Source organism: Callospermophilus lateralis, chromosome 10 (assembly GCF_048772815.1).
Source record: "Callospermophilus lateralis isolate mCalLat2 chromosome 10, mCalLat2.hap1, whole genome shotgun sequence".
NCBI classification, from domain to species: Eukaryota; Metazoa; Chordata; class Mammalia; order Rodentia; family Sciuridae; genus Callospermophilus; species Callospermophilus lateralis.
Window position 1 is genome coordinate 106,607,556 of NC_135314.1, and position 19,616 is coordinate 106,627,171.

At 41.7% G+C, this 19,616-nt stretch overlaps 1 protein-coding gene across 2 annotated transcripts in view; it reads left to right on the forward strand.

Annotated features, from left to right (window-relative positions):
* The first annotated feature begins 542 nt into the window (after positions 1-542).
* The window catches only part of Mbnl1 (muscleblind like splicing regulator 1), a 185,074-nt gene continuing 166,000 nt past the window's right edge, over positions 543-19,616 (forward strand). The window contains exon 1 of one of the 2 annotated variants that reach the window (XM_076867113.2): positions 543-609. The gene's annotated coding sequence lies outside the window, so the exon portion shown is untranslated. The remainder of the gene's footprint in view (positions 610-19,616) is intronic. The other variant, XM_076867098.2, reaches the window with a different exon arrangement.

A 19,616-nucleotide genomic window follows, 5' to 3' on the forward strand; every position in this document is an offset into this window, starting at 1 on the left:
ACTACCCAAATTCCAGGAAAATGGCCACTTACTGCTCTTGAACTTGGATTCTCTCTCTGTCTCTTTCTCTCTCTCAGATGCTTACAGTCAGATTATCATTTAGGTTATACTGCAGAGACTTTAAATTAACTACATATAAAAGTAAGTGTATGCCCCATATATTACTTTCACAGTTTTCTTCCACATACAGTTTTTCTTCCTTTTTTTATAATTATCATTAGCCACATAGAAGATGTTTCCTTATATAAGTGAGCCTACTTAATCGAGTATAGATTTTAAGAACTTAACTTTTCTAAAATATGCTTAACAGATAAATATGTTTATACATTAATTATTTATGCATAGATGCGTAGATTATAGCATGTTTCCATGATTCCGAGTGTAAGTATTGTGAATAATTCACCATTTCCCATAGAATTTATAAAGCATAATGACTCTGGTGTTTCACAACTTCCTCTTTTGGTGCACTAGCCTTCTGCAGAGGAAAAAAAAAAAAAGGTAACGTGACTACAGAAGAGAGCTGGGTAGAGAAACAGATCTCCTTGAAGAGCAGGGAGTTCAGCTCACCAATGGAGCAGCTTGACCAGCAGCTGTAGATAAGACAAAGAGGTAAGAAGAAAGCAACGTTGTTCATATTTTAGGATTTGGGTTGCTATTTATATGCCAAAAATGTAAATGCTAAACAGATTATAAAATAGATTGTGTAGACCTGATATTTCACTCAAGCAAGTAGTACATATTTAAAATAAAAGACTTGCATAAACATACGATTTCAACTTCACTCGCAACCTTCTAAAAAGCCAGGAAATTTAAAAAATTATCATCGCTCTCCAACTTATATTACCTGCAAAGTAAAACGTTCTCTTTCTTGTGTGTGAAGAAACTTTGGATGAACAAAGAGAACTTTCCTTCCTCCCCTACCATCAGTTTATTCCTACCATTTCTAAATTCTCTCACGTGGATCTCTTGTTCATTTTGAAAAACCATTTAGTTGAGCCTTTTCAGAAAAAAATACATTTGTTTTTACCCACTGCGAAAATAGATTGAATTATTTTGAATGTAACATTCCAGTGCTATTTGTTATATCATCATATGATGACACTTAAACTTAGAGTAATTTGTGATGATAGCATGATTTTAAAGTCTAAATAAGTAAATCTGACTTTTGAAATGGTTTTCCTAATAAGATTAATTGGTAGTTATAATACTTAAAATTGGAGTAAGAACTAAAACTAAGATCATTTGAAGTGATGGTTGGTGACCAACATAGGCTGAGGGTGATCTTGTTAGTAAGTCCCCAGATAATCTAGGTCCTGTAGGACCCTTGCTCCTTGCTGGTGCCGGTCCAGGACAATAGCAGCTCAGATCAACTCTACTTTATATAATTGTCTTCAAGGCACAGCAATTTTTAAGACTTCCTTTTAAAAGCTGTTGGTTTCTTTATACTTCAGTGAAGACATTACCGATATTTCATTGAATACAGCTTTAAGAAAAATACAGATTTAAGTGAACAATTTCTGTCATGTTGTGTGGAAGCAGGGGAGTTCGTCTGAGCACTCTGTCATTGAAACATTTTGAGGTGAACACTATACATTGCCTGTGTGAGCTTTGCCGAAGTAAATATCCCAAGTAATGTTTCAGAATGCTCACTTGATTTGGTTTGCTTTTTGAATTCGACGAATCTCATGACTTTCTTGAAGAAAGTTCTTATCCCTTCAATAAATGGATTTATCTTTTATAAACTTCTGTAAAATTTGTGAAATATGTAATAGAACCAATAGAACCACGGTCCTGTTGGTTTATTACATTACCTGGTACCCACTTTTGTAAAAAATCTATTTTCATGTAATATGCTATAACAATAGTTGGTGTCTCTTTATCACAGGGAAAAGGAAAGCAGGTTGGTAGTATTATAAATTCAGGAAATGAATTAAGGACACAACTTTGACATTTTTGGTTTAGATCAGAATTTTAAAATTAAGATGCTCTTTTGAGAAATCCATTAAAATTGTGCATCTTTGTCTTTGGGTGCCACATACTAATTAAGCACTAATTCCAATAGAACTTATGTTAATTTAATACCAATTTAACACCATCTCTTTTTTTTCAAACAATTGTGGTTTTGAATGGACACAATTTTGCGTATGTGATATTTTGACATGGTGGACTATTGAGCATTACGGGGAAGTTACAGTGAGTGCATGTGGCTCTCTCTGGGGAATGAGCAACCCTGAGAAAATGGAGCCGAAGGAAATGGCCAATGAAGGCCAGAGCAGCCCGAGAAAATGCTGTCCTGCTGGAAGGACAGATTTGTGGTAATTCTTGTTAAGGCCTGAATGAACAGACCAGTTTTAGCTTGTTGAAAATGAGTTTAGAATTTGTTCTTTCCTTGTGAAAATTCTATTTTCTAGAAGAAAAAACAGAGTGCTCATCTGGCCCAGCTTCCAGGACACACAGGGGTGACTGAGGGAGAACTTCTTGTAGCGATTAGCATTGCATTTTTTTCTCACATGCTGTTGTTTTTAAAAAGCAGTTAGAACCTGCCCCGGAATCCAAAAATTTTAAAGTGAAATTAGACACATTGTAAAGAATCCATTGCTCAAAAACACATTTTGACTTTTGAACTACAGATACGTATTTTACTACGATTCATTAGAGTATATTCATGTGACAATTATTCAGGACAGATATTTTCCTTGAGTCTTATTATAAAACTTGGAACCAGGCAGCTGCTCAATGGCATGGTGAAGCCTGGGGTCTGTCCTAATGAAACATGGCTGATCTAGTGACCTGTGGGCCATCTCACAGGTGATCTATGTGACTGGAGAAAGCCAAGTGGCCTCGACTCTCCCTGTTAATGGGTGTGTCCTCCTGCTTCCCAGAAGGACCTCCCAGTCTCCCTCTAGAAGAATCTGACCAGCTTACAGAGAGCGCTCTCCCACCCTGACACATAGGCAAATATATTATTTTCCAAACAACGATTTTACTTGGGAACAACCATGCCATTTGTTTTTGACATAAATGACAAGGCTTCCAAAAGAACATTGAAACATTTATTTTTTACTTAGTTGTTTTGTTTTTTTCTTCTTTCCATCATTTTCCATTTTGCACCAATAAAGAGAAGGAAGTCAGTTGCCTTGAAAGAAAATTTATGGTTTGCGTACGAGCTAAGAATATTCTGATTGCAAAACCAAAACTCCTCTAAATCTAGATAATGTACGTCTTTTAGCCTTTTAGAAACAATTTTGTGTCTTCTATTTCTATAGAACTTCCATTTATTTTTAATGAATGTGACTTCCAAATAAGTGTCACACTTAACATTTTCACATCTACTATACTAGAAATATGTACTAATAAACAGGAAAATTACCGTGTTCACAAAATAACTGCTGTAGGAGCAAATGTGGCCTGTTATGATAGAGTGTGCATCTCACTTCATACACAAAGCAATTTGTGCAAATATGAAAGATAAAGGAAGCCATTTTATATTTATAAACATTTCTACTTAAAAAAAATGAAATGCAGTCTGACTTATACATCTGCACTGTAAAAAATTTAAACATTTAAAAACACGGCTAATTTTTGAATCTTTAAAATACAAATTATTTGTTGAGAATTGTTATATTTCCATCACTTTCCTGACAGCATTAATGTTTTTTAGTATTTTTTTATGAACTAAAATTTGGCACTTAGATTTAATGTTTTCAAGATTATTCCAGTTTTATTTTTTTGCCATTGTATATGTATGCCAAAAATATTACATTTTATTTAATAATATTTTATTTAACATTTGTTATTTTTTACATCATTGAGATAAATACCAGATTTGAGTTTTTAAATCAAAATTCAAGGAGAAATGAATTTAAATCATTAGCTGACGCTGGAACCATGGAAAACAGATCATAAATCAAGTGAGCCTAAAGGTGTTGTTCCACGCACACCTCGGTATTATTTTGCTTTAAACATATCTTATTATAAGCCTTTAGGTATTTTTTTTAGTAGTAGTAGTTACCACATTCTCAACATTATTCTCACCTTGGAAACAAATATGTAGTAATATGATTTTGAAAAACATCACCACAGTTTGTTCTGATTCTGGAAAATATAAATAAAATTAGTAGAATTTTAAAAATATACCTTCATTCATTTTATTTTCACTTGGCACAAGAAAAGAACTTAAGCAGTTGTGTAGTGTGTATGCTTTGTCATGGTGAATAGATCTGACTTAGAGGAGTTGCAGAAGTCCTCACCATGAAATTAAGTTGTTTTCTGAGCAAATAAAATCCTATGTGTGTGGTGGCAGGTATTTTTTAAAATGCTCACCAGAAACTCTTATTAATTATTCAAAATATTTTTATTTCGGAATAATTTCAAGCTCAAAACGTTTCTAGGAAAAAAATTATAATGAATACCTTTCTGTCCTTAATTAGATTTGTTTGATCTCATTATTTTCCCACATTTGATTTCTAATTTGCTCTTACTCTTTTTTTTATCCATTTCTTTCTGTAACCATGATTTTTTCCCCTGAACCACTAAGAGCATGTTATGCATAGTGTGGCCTTTAATTCTGTGCATTCCTCAGAGTAGAGATCGTCGTACGTCCCAGGGGCACGTAAATGGCTGCTTCATAAATTTGCAGCAATGCATAACTTTTATCTAATATTTGTCCATTTTCCAGTTTTGTTGCTTATCTAATAATATTCTTAATAGCAATTTCTCCCCAGGTGATCATTCTGTCTAGAATCAGCTATCACTTTAAGGTGCCACCTCTCTTTTAAAAAATTTAATACACAAATAAAATTGCATGTATTTCCTGTGTATATCATATTGTTTTGAGACACATATATTGTGGAATTTGAGGTAATTAACATAATCTACTTGTGTTTTGCGATGACAACACTGAAAGTCTTCCTTAGCATTTTTCAAGAATTCCATACATTGTTATTAACCATAGTAATGATGTGGTACCATAGATCTCTTGAACGTCATGTCCCTTTATTCTCTTTTAATGTGGGACATTTTTATATCATGTCTTTGTCTCTTATGAAATTGAAGATTTTAAAGAACACCAATACTTTTTAATTTATTTTTTAAATTTAAATTTATTTTTAATGGTACATAAAACAGAAAACCTGTATACATGTATGGGCCACCCTGTGATGTTTCAATACATATATAGGTTATATACATAGTATAATGTTCAAATCAGGGTGAATGCATTTATTTCTTCAAATATTTATCATTTCTTTATGGTGCCAACATCCTATCTTGCTGCTCTTGAAATATACAGTGCAGTATTGTTACCTGGGTTTTTTTCCACTTAATAGCATGTTTCTCATTTTGTGTTTGTCTGATTCCTCATGATTTGATTGCAATTCTGCATTTTCGATAGAGCACTGCACAGGTGACGTGACCTCTCATGCTGACACCCATGAAGGCCCATGGTACTCGCCTGTCCCACCTGGTGACGTGGCCTCTCATGGTGACACCTATAAAGGTACCTAGTGCTCACCTGTCCCACTTGATGACGTGGCCTCTCAGGGTGACACCTATAGAGCTACCTGGTGCTCACTGCCCCACCTGGTGAGGGGACTCTCATGCTGAAAACTTGGAGGCCCATGGTGCCCACTGTCCCACCTGGCGAGGGGGCTCTTTGCTCCCTGAAAGCTCCGTTGAACTCTGTGGTGCAGTGATGACTCCTCACCAACTCCCGGGGATTTAGCAACCACAGTCACAGACCTTCCCATCTGAGGCAGTCTTTTCTATAAAGATTACAAAATTATGATTATTCAACTTATCACTCGTCGGCGTTAACATCGTCTTTTCCATTCGGCTGTAAACACAAGAACTCCTTCTCTGATGTTTTTTCAATGATATGGATTTTGCGTTTCCCTGTGTTTCTTGTATGAACTGCTGAACTCCCAGGTTTTCAACAGTTCTCTACTGCCTTAATTATGTGATATCGAGTTGTCCACAGTTAACCCCAGGAGCTCCGTCATTCTGTCTGTGTCCTGGTGATGTCCCCATCCTAGGAGTGAGCACCTTCTCCACCTGCCCCCCGCCCCGGAAGCCTTCACCTTCATTTCTGTAGTAGGGAGTGGCCATAGGTACCCAAGTCAAGTGGTGTTTCAATCAGCTTCTTCACTGCTCTGACTTAAAGACTTTACAGGAACTATTTTAAAGGAGGAAAAATTCATTTGGGGGCTCACAGTTTCAGAGGTCTTGGTCCACAAACAGTAGGCTCCATTCCTCAGGGTAGAACATCATGGTGGAAGAGTGTGGTAAAGGCAAGCGGCTACCATGACGATCAGGCAGAAGAGACTCCACTCACCAGACACAAATATATACACCCCAAAGCCATGCCTGCAATGTCCACCTCCTCCAGTCACACCCCACCTGCCTCGTCACCACCCAGTTAACCCATCAGGGGATTAATTCACTAATTGGGTTAAGGCTCTCACAACCCAATCATTTGTCCTCTGAACTCTCTTGCACTGTCCCACACATGAGCTTTTGGGGGACACCTCCCACCCAAACCTGAACAGGCACTTAAGTGTATTCCCCGCCACTGGCTGCAGAAATACATTAATGCACACGCACACCAGTAACATGAGCACACAATCTGCATGCCAACGTTCATGCAGGCACACACATGAGTATTCATCTACATTCAGATGTGGCTACCACACACGTGTATTCTGGGCACCCAGTGCTCACTGGTGTTTCCTCTTCAACCTGTCCCCGCAGTGTTGCTGCCTCCCCCACACCGGGGTGCAGTCCCTGGATGCCAACAACACTGCTGTGTTTACACACCTGTCAGTTCTATGGCATGTCTAGAATTATTATAGAATTGCTTCCCTTAAATCACTGCAATAAGTAGATCTTCTGAAGCAGCATTCAGGGTCTGTGCCCACTTCTTCCCGGGCACACCCACCTCCCAGAAATGCTTTATTTAGAAGTTGCCTGGATTCTTCCTTCCCTCTTTTTCTCCCTCCCTCCCTCCTTCCCTCCCTCTTTCTTACTTTCCACTCAAGGTGACCACAGTATTAATCTCAAATACAATTAAGTTTGGTCCAGTTCATTTCCAGCTTCGGGGCTTTTTTTTCCTTACAGTTTTTATTGGATTTCTTTTATTTTTTAAGTAGATTATTTATTTATTTATTTATTTATTTATTTATTTATTTATTTATTTTTAGAGACAGGGTCTCACTGAGTTGCTTAGCGCCTCACTTTTGCTGAGGCTGGCTTTGAACTCACCATCCTCCTGCCTCAGCTTCTCTAAATTTATTTTAAATATTTCTTTTCTAAGTCATGGAGACAAAGGGCTACTCACCCTAGTCATTTTTATTATGCCCCATGTGTCCTAATTCAAATGTTATTGACAGAATTCACAAATACTTACTTGAGTTATCGATCAAATTTTTTTTTGTATTTCAATTCTAATCAATCTACCTCTAGCCTGAAGTCTAAATATTTGATATTTAGATGTTTGATATCAAAGAATATTACTCTCTGATATTCTAAAAAGTGACAACTTCAGAAAATGAAGTAGTTACTTATGGTCACAATGATACTTGGTAAACCCTATGGATTCCAGAAGCTTTTTCTTTTTCTTTTTTTAGTTAAATGTGCAGACAGCATCCTATTTACAGAAAAACAGTTACGTAAGGAAATAAGAAGAAACTATGAATTTTTGCAATAGATAAGCACTAAAAAAAAATTCTCTACCTTTTGTATATGTTTATAGAATATCCCAGTCTCCAACATTTCCCATATTCTACTCCAGTAAACGGGCTATGATATTTGTGGTGGGAAGAGAAAGTGGGTCAGTCTCAAAAGATTGATTTCCAGGTTGTACACCTTCTGACTGTGGGTCTGAATAAGTCACTTTTCTATGGCCAAGTGACTCTCATCCCACAACTTGACTAATAAAAAGTCAAAGGGCCTTAACTCTCCGCCACTTCTGGACTTGTAGACAACCTCTGCTCACAGGCATCTCAAATTCCACACTCCCCAAACAAAACCTCCTTTCCCACCTGTCCTGGTGCTATGTGATCTTCTCTCCTCAGTGCAGAGCATCACCTCACCCCAGCTGCTCAAGTGATTTCCTCTGACTTTCCCTCTTCCGTACTCCACCTACCAGCAAGATCATTGTATATCCAAGATACTTGCCAACGCTGAGCAGACTCTCCCCTTGTGCATCTGAGCACGGCATAGGACGCTGTGGTCTCTGTTGGTCTGTGTGTGTGTGGTGCTGGGATGGCACCCGGGGCTCCTGCATGCCAGGAGGCATTCCATCACCCAGCTGCATGCCCAGCCCTCATCTCTTTCCTCGTTCAGCCTCCTAGGAAACTCTTTCTCTTCCTTGCAATCTTGCCATAATCTGAGACACAAATCCCACTATGTGGCTCCCTGCTCAAGATTCTTCAATTGATTTTTATTTTAATGAGGAAAAAATTCAAATTCCTCCTATGGCTGTTTCTTGGTCTCTGCCTACCTGTCCCCCTTCACAGTCTTTCCCCCACTTCTGCACTCACCAGATCCTGGCTCCACTCCTCCACTTTGCCCTCAGGGTACCCCAAGCTCATTCATGCCTCTTGGACTTTGCAAATGCTCACTCCTTCCTTCTTGGTATGCTCCTCCCACACCTCCTGTGATACAATCATTTCCTTATTCAGGTCTCTGCCCAAATGTTTCTCCTAAGAGAAGTCTCCCATAACTAGATATTTACAATGTCCCTGGCCCAGTCACTATCATTAATATGGCAAAAGTTTTTTTTTTTTCTTTAGTACCAGGGATTGAACCCAGGGGGGCTTAACCCCTGAGCCACATCCCCAGCTCTTTTTATTTTTATTTTGAGACAGGGTCTCACCAAGTTGCTGAGGCTGGTTTTGAACTTGCAATCCTCCTGCCTCAACCTCCCCAGCCACTGGGATGGCAGGTGGGGCCACTGAGCCCTGCATAAAGTTGTAATCTTTATTTCTTTATTCAATGATTTGTTGCCTGTTCTTCCTATTCAGGATGCAAGTTCCAGAAAGGCAGAGACTTGGGCTGTGTGATCCAGGCTCATCCTCAGCTTGTACTCAGATGCACAGAGCCTAGTCTGTGCTCAATGAATAAATGATGATCAAGCCAAAGACCCCAATGTTTCTGAACCTCATATACAAATCAAATGGGCAACATGAAAGTACCTGTGTCCCAGGGCTGTCCCAGGGCTGTCCCCAGGAGGCCCTGGCCACGGCAGCCCTCCCAGTGGCCATGCCACCGTCAGGGCTCACGTTGAGTGCATGGAACTGAAACCAAAAAGTGGTTGCTGGAGATGGCAAGTGGGGAAATTTTCCATCCCTCTGTGGGGTCTCTTTTCCTCTGAGCTAAAGAGAGACAGGTTCACGGTGGTTGCCACTAACGTCTGCGAATCCCAGGGGGGCAAGCCCAGCTTGCCCCACCCCCTTGCCCTTCCCACCAAGAAAGACACCCAGGTGCTTTGACAGCCCAGGGTCTGGGCCCTCCTGGAGCCTGGTGGCGGCACTCTGTCCCCCTAGTACCTTCCTCAGGAACCATCTGCCTGGCTGGTTACATATTGAAATGAGGACTATTATTCTCATTTTATAGACTTAAGGAAAAAAGGAGAAATTCAGAGATGTAGTAGCTTGAAAATGGTTACAAGATGAATCCTGGTGCATCTGTCTCTAGGGTGGATCTTCCTTGTGTAATTATGGCACCTCCACTGTTTTTTGAGAAGCAAAGCAGGCAAATCTGTGGTTTAGATACTGTAAAGAATTTATAGATTTAATGGTGCCTCCCAGGGGAAAAAAAACTTATAGTCTAGTAGAAGAAATATCAGAAGAAGTAGAGTGTCAGCCACAGCCTGAAAAATTTGAAGTGTCCTGTGAGACAAGTGAGAAGTGTACTCATTTGCGGGGATGGCCCGCCGTGCCCTGCAGGGTGGCTCTAGACTCAAGCCACTGAAAGCAGCTCATTAGCTGGAGAAAGTTGGGATAAGAAAAGTTCAGAAAAAAATTAGAGAAATGAAAACTAATGTTAATAGTGCATGAATTAAACGTCAAGCCCTTTCCTTCTGCTCTATCGTCCTATCCTAGAGGTGATTGGTGGCCTTGGGGTTCATCTCAGGAAGTGGGCTGTGTGAGGAGGGCTTTAACTCTCGTGAGAAGCTAGTTTCCATCTTAAACAGGCTGCTCAGCACTCACCTGTCCAGCCCTGGGCATGGGCCACTGTGCCACTCGTTGGAAACAGCAACAGATAAGATCCAGGAACCCTCAAGGAGCCCAAGGAGGGAGAGACGATGAGCAAACCAGAAAAGAGGGACATTTTTAAAGGGGACTTTTAATGCAATATGACCAAAAAAGGTAGCAGAGTGAAAAACCAAAGGAGGGAAGCTTCTTACCCAGGTGGCCTCTGAGAGGGGAAGGCTCAGGCCAAGCCCTGGATGACAAGAGGGCAGTTGCCCTGCAGGGGACTCGGGCAAGAACAGCCCAGGAAAAATGATTGCCATGAACAGGGACAGGAAAGAGTGTGGCATATTCGAGAAGTAGACTGGAGATTGGGTCTTAGAGGGAGGAGGGAAATGAGGACGCTCGTCATGCACCATGGACACAGGCCCAGGAAACTATTGTTTGAAAAAAAAGCGGAAATTACTACATAGCTCAACAGCTTTTTGGGAGATGAATTATTATATTAGATGAGGTCCTGAAAAGGCAGGTCTACCTTCAGAAGTTAACTACATTTTCTTGCCTTTTCATTTCGATAACAGGTCAGATTTGATCAAAGTGAAAAGGGCTCAAATATTATTTAAATTTGTCAACCTAAGACTTTCAGCAGAATTGGCATGGAATAATTGACCCTGGTCTCAGCCAGGTGCAAGTCTGAACACTGGTGTCCGGTAATGGTGTTGCCGTGAACCTTGATTTCTGCATCCACATGAGGTGGAAAGGACTAGAACAGAGGCTGTTTTCCAGCCCCCAGAGATCACAGATGTGCCCTTGTTTATTCCCCAAACCCGACACCAGTGACTGTTGGGCCCATGTCAACATCAGCCTGCTCCTCTTAAAAATAGAAGCAACTTTGTCATTTTCCACAGTAATTATAAATCTCCTCTAACATTTTAGAATTATCCCAAGAGTACCAAAAATGATCTAAATTATTACCTATTAAGCCCCAGCATTAGTTGGACCTGACTTCCTGTGGGGGTGGAGAGGTCGAGGGAGGTGACGTGGGAGGGAGTTTGTAGCAAAGAGATGACTGGAAAGGACATGTTTTAATTGAGTGAATGGACTCAACCTCCACTGGTCACACCCCCAAAGTTAATGACAACAGATGTGGAGTCTTCTGTTTCTGGTTTGGGCCAAAAGCTGGCAATAAAAAATCTGGTAGGGGGCCATGGGCTGTGTGAGTCAGCAGTACGGGCACAGGGGGAAAGAGAGGCTGGTGGTGGCTCCGAGGCGAGCAGATGAACATTTGGCGACTACCAGCTCAGTGTAGAGTGCTGCAGGGAGCCCCAACTCCCGACCCTTGTGCTGCTGTGTTGGGGGGATATCCATGGCTTAGGAGCTGGGTGAGCAGTGCTGCCCACCTGTCATTTACTTGTCCAGGTATGCCGCAACACCACACTGTCACGTCACTGCAGAGTGTGAGGCAGGTGCGGTCCCCAAGTGCAGACCCAGGAGACAACAAACCTGTGATTATCTGCAGTGAGTCTCAGAGGACAGCATGAGACATTGAGCACTTCCTGACCTGGCCAACCGGGTGAGAGGCACAGTGACTAGAATTATGGGGGTGTTAGGTTTCCTGCCCGATGAGTGGATGAGTGGTGTGCATTTTCTTCGTCCATTGTTTGAAAGCCTGTTAACTAAGCCCTAAATCCTGTGTTCCCTTCCTGAATCTAGTTCACGTCAAAAATGTGTGCCTCTCTACTAAGTACACTCCACTAAGTACAACAATAGGCTCCATCTATTGATGGAGAGCTTGGGAGTGCAGACGTCTCTTCACATACTGATTTCATTTCTTTGGACATAAGCCCAAGAGCAAGATTGCTGGATCACATGGTGTTTTCGTTTTTAATCGTGGGGTGGGGGTGGGGGACCTGTGTATGTTTTCCATAGTGGCTACACCAATTTATACCCTGGCCAACAGTGTGCGAGGCTCTCTTTTGTCTATATCTCTGTCAAAGATTATTTTTGTCTTTCCATAATAGCCATCCTACCAGGAATATTTCATCACTAAGAGATGAGATGTTAAGTGTCTCCACCACAAAAAAACAATAACTATATGAGGTAATGCACTTGTTAATTAGATAGATTCAATCATTCCACAGTGCATTACACTGTACTTTAAGACATTATGTTGTACATGATAAATAAACACAACTTTTTATGTTAATAAAGAAAAAAATTACACGTTTTTGACATGAACTAGATTCAGGAAGGGAACACAGGACATGTGGGTTTAGGGCTTGGTTAATAGGCGGTGCTAAGGATGCCTTCTCTGGAGCCCAGGGGCCTCCTGCCTTGTTTGGTTTTGCACAATGAGACATTGGCGACCCCTCGTATTTAAAAAAAAAAAAAAAATCTTTCAAAAGTATCAAGAGTCCTCCTTCTGTGGGTGATGTCACTGATCCTACTGACTAAGGCTTTGCTCATGAATAGTTCTTAGCAACACATGGTCATTATTTTCTCCCCTTAGCATTCTGAGCAATTCCTGATGGGTATTACAAGAATCAAGAGGGCTGGGGGTGTAGCTCAGCAGCAGGGCACTTGGGCAGCATGTGCGACACCCTGGGTTCAATCTCATGCAAAGGAAAGAAAAGAAGCAAGAAAGCAACTGAAATTTCCATCCTGTGCCAATAGCTCTGACTGGGTTGAAAGATATATTCTTAACAAACATGGCCCCAAAGGAAGTGGCTCCCGTGAAGTACTTGCCATGCACTCTCACACGGCAGCAGATGCCTTTGCCTGGCTGTCTTTGGCTTGTCTTTCTAGGTTTCTTCCTCATCCAGTGCGAGTGGGTGGGCAATCTTGGACCAAAGAAAGCCTTGCACTGGCCAAGGAAAGGCCACCTTTCCAAAGCGCCAGTTCTTCATTGCAAGGGACACATGGGGCCCCTTTCTAATGACATCTTGCTTACCCACTCAAAGACTGCAAGGGCATCTCTGTCCCTATACTAGACTATCTCCTAAAAAGTAGCTGAATATCTCCTAACTTCTTATGATTTGATTTAAATCATGACATTTTGGAGGGACCTGAAGTTGAAAAGGAGCTTATTATTTGTAAAATTATATTTTAAAATTCACAGTTACTATCCATTAAATAATAGCAATAGCCATAATGTATCAAAGACCTCACCTATGTTAGGACAGTTTTCTTAAGTCATTCATTATCATCTTTCCGTGAAGTAGCCATTGAAGTCTTCAGGAAACTGTGACTTGAAGCAATCGTTCACTATCTCATGCTTAATAACAGACTCTGAAGCCTGTTTCTATCACTCAGGAGCAGCAGTCCTGGGCAGAGGAGCAGACTCTTAAATAATGCTCCATTTTCTTTCCATCCTGATTCTTCTAAATATTTGGTGGCCTACCCAGGCCATGGCCCCACATAGGGGGAGGGGGCGTGGGACGCCCGATTGCCAACGGCAGCAGCAGGAGAGACAGGCAAGAAGGCAGCTACACCTGGGAACTGGCCCAGGTGCCTGGCAAGTGACAACCTGTTGCCCAGAGCCCCAGATCAGACAGTGTTCTCTTCTTATTCACCCAGTTATTCATTTAGTGGTGAACCCAATAGATTTACTTCATTTGGCTGCTTCTTCCACCACAGTGAGGAAGGTATCCAAAGTATGCCACATGTCATCCACACTGTCCTTCCTCCCCATAAATACAGGGGCTGCCTCCTGTGAATTGCAGATCAGTGCCAAGCATGCCCTTTCCCACAAGTTCAGGATGGATGGAGCAAAGCTAACACCTTCCAGTGCCACATGGAGGGCTTGCTGTGTAGGGGCCTGACAGATTACTTACAGCGTCTTCCAGATAGACCTACCAGAAATCCGTAGGAATAAACAGATCTCAAAGGCCTCCCCGGGGGAAAACCGTCCTGGCTAAGTCTGTAATTTAGGCTGTTTTTAGAGAGGCCCAATTGTATAAAGATAGAGGGTCAGTGTGGCCGGCTGCCTTTGTACAGTTAACTTTTTCTTTACTTAATTTCAAAGGCTAAAGGACAAATAGAAGAGTGTTTTTGCAGGAACGTGGGCATCTGAAGCTGTAGAAGGCATGGGCATGGCGTAGGCACAGGGGTGGGAGTTACAGATCACTGCTCTATTGCTAGTCTGAAATGATCCCACATAAACATCTTTACCATGCCACCTTGAACAGAACCAAGAAACTCCTGTTATAGGCACTCGATGCATTACTTAAATAAGCATGTAACACCTGATAACCAAGAATAGAAAAATAACTTTACAACCAGGAAAAAGGATTTTTAAAAGAGCATTTACTATGGCACAATAAAAGATAATACAATTGGATTTTCTTTTTTCTTCAAATATTAATTCAAAAGCCGACATGTTATGCTCCCTGAAAATATCAGAGGCTGACTTTGTCCACAGATGTCATCACTTTATAAGATTAAGCCTAAGAAGTGAATAAAAGTACTATCCAAGAGCACAGCGAGGGCATAGCAATAATGTTAGCTACAGATTTCTTCCAAACTTGCCCTTGGGGCCACATGATGAACATCCTGGCCCTTAACAGAAATAAAGTCACTATTTCTGGCAACTAGTAACAGAATTCTGTCCTTACAAATGAAGATGAACCCAGGCAGTGTAGACAGGTAGTCTCAGTACTTTGATGATTCTCAATGGCTATAATTCTAGACATCTGAATTCAATCAAACAAAGGGGGAGATCAGAAAAATAATGATAATTGTCTGTTGAGTGTAGAATCACCACTTATACACTCTTAATTTTCTCTTTTATTCCATTTTACCCGTTTAGATTATTTACTGAACTGATCATAATTTGCTAATTCAGACTCATTATCCTTGCTAGACTGTACACTCAAGCAGCTTTGGGGTCAGTCTTTCTAACCCTGTGCCTTCAGACTGCAGAAAGGCCAGAATCATGCTGATGTTGAGTGACTATTAGGGGACTAGGCGGGAAAGTTGATAGCAATAAGGTTTGGAATGAAAATGAAACAGTGTCTGGTGACCTGATGACCTATGTGCAGAAAAATTTGAAAAAGGGAAAGAATGTTCCACATTGCTTAAATGTTCCACATTTATTACTGGGCAGGCTGGATGGATCAGGCCCTGTTAGCAGCTTCTCACTGCTAATCCCACTGCAAAAATATGGACATTCAGATCAACCCAATTGTGACCAGGATCTTCCCTGGACTGATGATGGTGAATTCACAAAGGCTGTAAATGAAGACTTTCATGCCAACTTCAAAGTCATTTCAAATGAGGTGCATCTTTTTCATTTGTCCGTGTTTATGATTTAACTTGGTTAATTTGTCAAATGAACTTATAAAACAGAGTCAAATTTGCAGAAGAGTGTTTGACTATTTCTTCATGTGAATATACACACAAAAGAAGTGGTCCAGGACACACTGGGGGTCCCGGAGGCTGTAACATTCTCATGGGGGTTCATGATTACAGTTTCTCAGCAAGGGATGAGGCTACGGGATTTTAAGCAAACAGCAATCTGTGTATTTTAGAATATGTCAGTTTGTCCCCTGTGAGCCTGGCCACTTCTCTAGTCTATGTTTAAGCCCAAAGATGGTGAATGCTTACATATTTTGGTTGCCTGAGAAGCTCCATCTCCAACTAGGTGCATGATAAAATAAATATCTTCTTGCTCCTCCAAGTTTAGCTCCCACAAGTATTCTAACTCCCAGGTTTCTAGGAGCTTATGAACACCAGCTTATCCAAACCTAACTCTATTTGAGGCAGATTTTCCTGCAGATAACACTGTTTCTATTGAACCAAATAAACTTTACTTGCCAAAGGGAGAAATGGAGCAGGTCAGTGGATTGCCAAGGAGCCTGAGAAATTTCCATTTTCTCAACTCCAGTGCAACCTTGCCGCAGCGTACTGAAACCACCTGAGGGCCTTAAGAAAAGCCAATACGTGGTGCCACTCCCAGAAATTGGTTTAATTGGTCTGGATTGTAGTTTATTGATCTGAAATGTAACCACGGTTGAGAGCCACTGTGCTAGTTTTAGTGTTCTCATTTCTAGCAAAATTATCACCTCCTAGGCCTCCTAAGAGGGCTCAAAGAGAATGTGTGAAGTTGGAGTCCCTAAGAATCCTGAATTCCCCAAGTTCCATTCATCCTTTACCTCAGGAGGGGAACCAGGAAGGGAAGGAAGGTCAGTGGGAAGTCTGAGAAGGCCAGGAGGAGGGCTCCCTGCCCATTAGCAGGTCATTAGGGTTGACAAGCTGTCCTCTGTCAAAGCAAACACTTCTGATGGACTAAACCTCATTCTCACCTTAGTGTTAATGACTATAATCAGATAATCTCCTGTCACCTAGTGGATTGGCTGAAGGTCTAGGGGAGGAAAGGAGGAGAATCTGCAAAGCCCTCCTGGGGTTCACAGAGGTGCCCAGGGGATCCCTCTGCCTGCTAGCCTCTGGCTCCCGGAAGTGGACTTGTTCCTTGGTAAATTTTCAAGAGGGCCCATAAAGCATCTGAAAAGGAAAGTTTCCCCTCACAGTGCCGGGCAGTGATTTGTTGAAGGTGTCCTCTGATCAAGGCACGTGTCTAGTGGCCCGTGCTGCCTTCTCTGGGTCTTTCTTTCTGCCATGATGCTGTTAACATGCAGGGGATGGTTTTACCACTTGCCAGCTGCTTGGGGGTTGGTGAAGAGCAAGGCCTGGCCCAGCCAGCCTTCCTTCCATCTGCTTGGCACATGGTAAGCGTGCAGGGCTTGTTGGATTGAACTGAATTGTTACATTTGCTACACTTGCGTCCAACGGGGTCCCCACTAGACCAGCCTGCGAGCACCCCAAGGAACACTCAGGCATTCCTGCATCCCTGGTGCCAAGCACAGCTCTCGGCATATTGTTGGTGCTCAATAAATACTTGTTAAACACATTTAGAGGCAAAAGCCAGTGTACTGATGTCTACATTGAGATATTAAAATTGATTTTCAACTGTACACTACTCAGTTCCCACACTGGTGAAGAAGGCAAACAGGGAAGATGGGAAGAAGTTGCAAGTGTGGAACTCCTCCTGCTGATGAGCACGACCAGAGTTGTTCTTATTCAAAGTCCTTTTGGGGCATCTCTTGAAACATGGTTTGAAGGTCATTTCAGGAAACCAGCTTGGTAAGAAAGAAAGAAGGTCCAACAACCAGTCCTGAGAGAGCACAGGATGGAATGGAGAAAGAACTGGGACACCTCACAACCAAAGAAAGGGGCCTGGAGAATGAAGTGAGGAGACAGACACAACAGACACCCACCGAGCAAAGAATCAACCCTCCCTCTGGCACTTAAAGGAATGGGTTGGCCTTTAGAAATAAAAAAAAAAAAAAGGTGATAACCATACTTTTCATGGTCTTGTTTCCCTACATGGATCAAAATTAATGTGCAGAAATGTTTGGATTACAGTACATAAAACAGTTCACTATAACATCAATACGTAAGACCTGTCACTACTATTTTTTAAAAGATTACGTGGGAATTCTGGGCTAAGCAACAGCACACAGCACACAATTTTATGAGAAGGTTGCACAATATTCCATTTTTTTTTTTTTAGAGAGAGAGGCAGAGAGAGAGAGAGAATTTTTAATATTTATTTATTTTAGTTTTCGGCAGACACAACATCTTTGTTTGTATGTGGTGCTGAGGATCGAACCCGGGCCGCACGCACGCCAGGCGAGCACGCTACTGCTTGAGCCACATCCCCAGCTCATAATATTGCATTTCATTATTATTTTATAAGCAAAACTAGATAACAGTATACTTTCACCTTCAGGCTACTGTTTTACATCTATTTTTTTTGTATTTATTAAAAGACCATCATTATAGCCTTTCATGGTGGTGCACACCTGCAATTCCAGCTGCTCGGGAGACATAGGCACAAGGATCACAAGCTTGAGGCCAGCCTCAGCAACTCAGTGAAGCCCTAAGCAACTTAGCAAGACCCTGTCTCAAAAAAATTTTGAAAAAAGAGGACTGGGGATGTGGCTTGGTGGATAAGCACCCCGAGGTTCAATCCCTGGTATTCCCCCTAAAATACTAGACATTTTCTTTTCCTATTAACAGTCCATAGAAGACCTGTTTACATCCTAGATAGAGTGTTTAGAAGTATATTACACATTAAGCAGATTAATTTAGGCTCTTGGGATATAGGCTGGGAAACACTGTGAGGCGGGCCTCTCGGTCTCTTAGTAGCTGTGAGGCTTTGGTCAAGGGTCAGCTCTCCAGCCCCATTACCTCATTGTAATGAGTAATACGGGATGCCATTTATTCCATAAGGTTGTGTTAAAAGATTAAATTTAAAAATTTGAATTTAAATTGCATACATAGTACAGTATCGATTATGTACAAAATAAATAAATAAATAAAAATGCGTGGAAAAGCCCAGAGGAAATAAACTGTCAGACTAACAGTCTTTGGGACATGGAATCACTGCTGATTGTCATAAAAGTATGCATCTTAAGTGACATTGAATATTCTATATTGTGTTGATGCTAGGGGAGAAATCAGTCTCCCACACAGGGTTGCCACCTACTTCACTTGTCACAAGGCATGGCGGTGGCGATCCAAGGCACCCTCCTCAGCCCTGAGAGGCAAGATTCTAAGGTGTGCCGGACCTACTATTAAGCTTAGTCACCCTCTGTGCTGGGCCTCCAGCAATTTGCTGCTCCTCGCCCTTGTGGACAGAGCTGCTCCTTGGATTTGCCCTGACCCAGCAGCGGCACACCCCGGGTCTTGCTGTGAGAACAGATCCTCAGCCTCAAACAGCAGCTGAGCTGTCTGGTTTGGCTGGGGGTTTGGCTCACAGGTAGAATGTTTGCCCAGCACAGTAAGACCCTTGGTTCAATCCAGCACTGGGTTCAGGGTCCGGGGAGTGTTTTCTGATCATCTTTATGAAAAGCAAATTTGGATCATGTGCCATAGCACCACCTCCTCTAACACAACCATTAACAAAGGTCAAGGTCAAGATCATAGCCTTAAATTTCCATTTGATTAATTTGTTAGTTTGCCGCTCTGTCAATTCCTTGGGCTCAGGTAGTCCTTTGCTTTTTCTTCACTCCTGGACATACAGCCCTACAATCAGGCCCTGGACACTTGACCCCAGGATTCTCCTTCTTTGCTTGGTCTTTCCCCAGGCATTGCTGTCTTGCCAGTGGAGGGCCCAGCCGCCTACCTGTCGTTACTCCATCTTGGAATGTCCTGCCTGACAGCAACTCTCAGCCTATTTTACTTCCAAGTGCTGATCTCCATCTGAAATTGCCCAGAGCTTATCTTCTTCTTTATTCTTCACTTGTTTATGGCTTGTCTCATCCTGGGAGAATGTAAAACCCTTGGGGGAGGTGATCTGTGTTCCCTTCTGTAACCACAGGATATAGAATGGGACCCAGCTATGGTTGATGCTCAGTAAACATC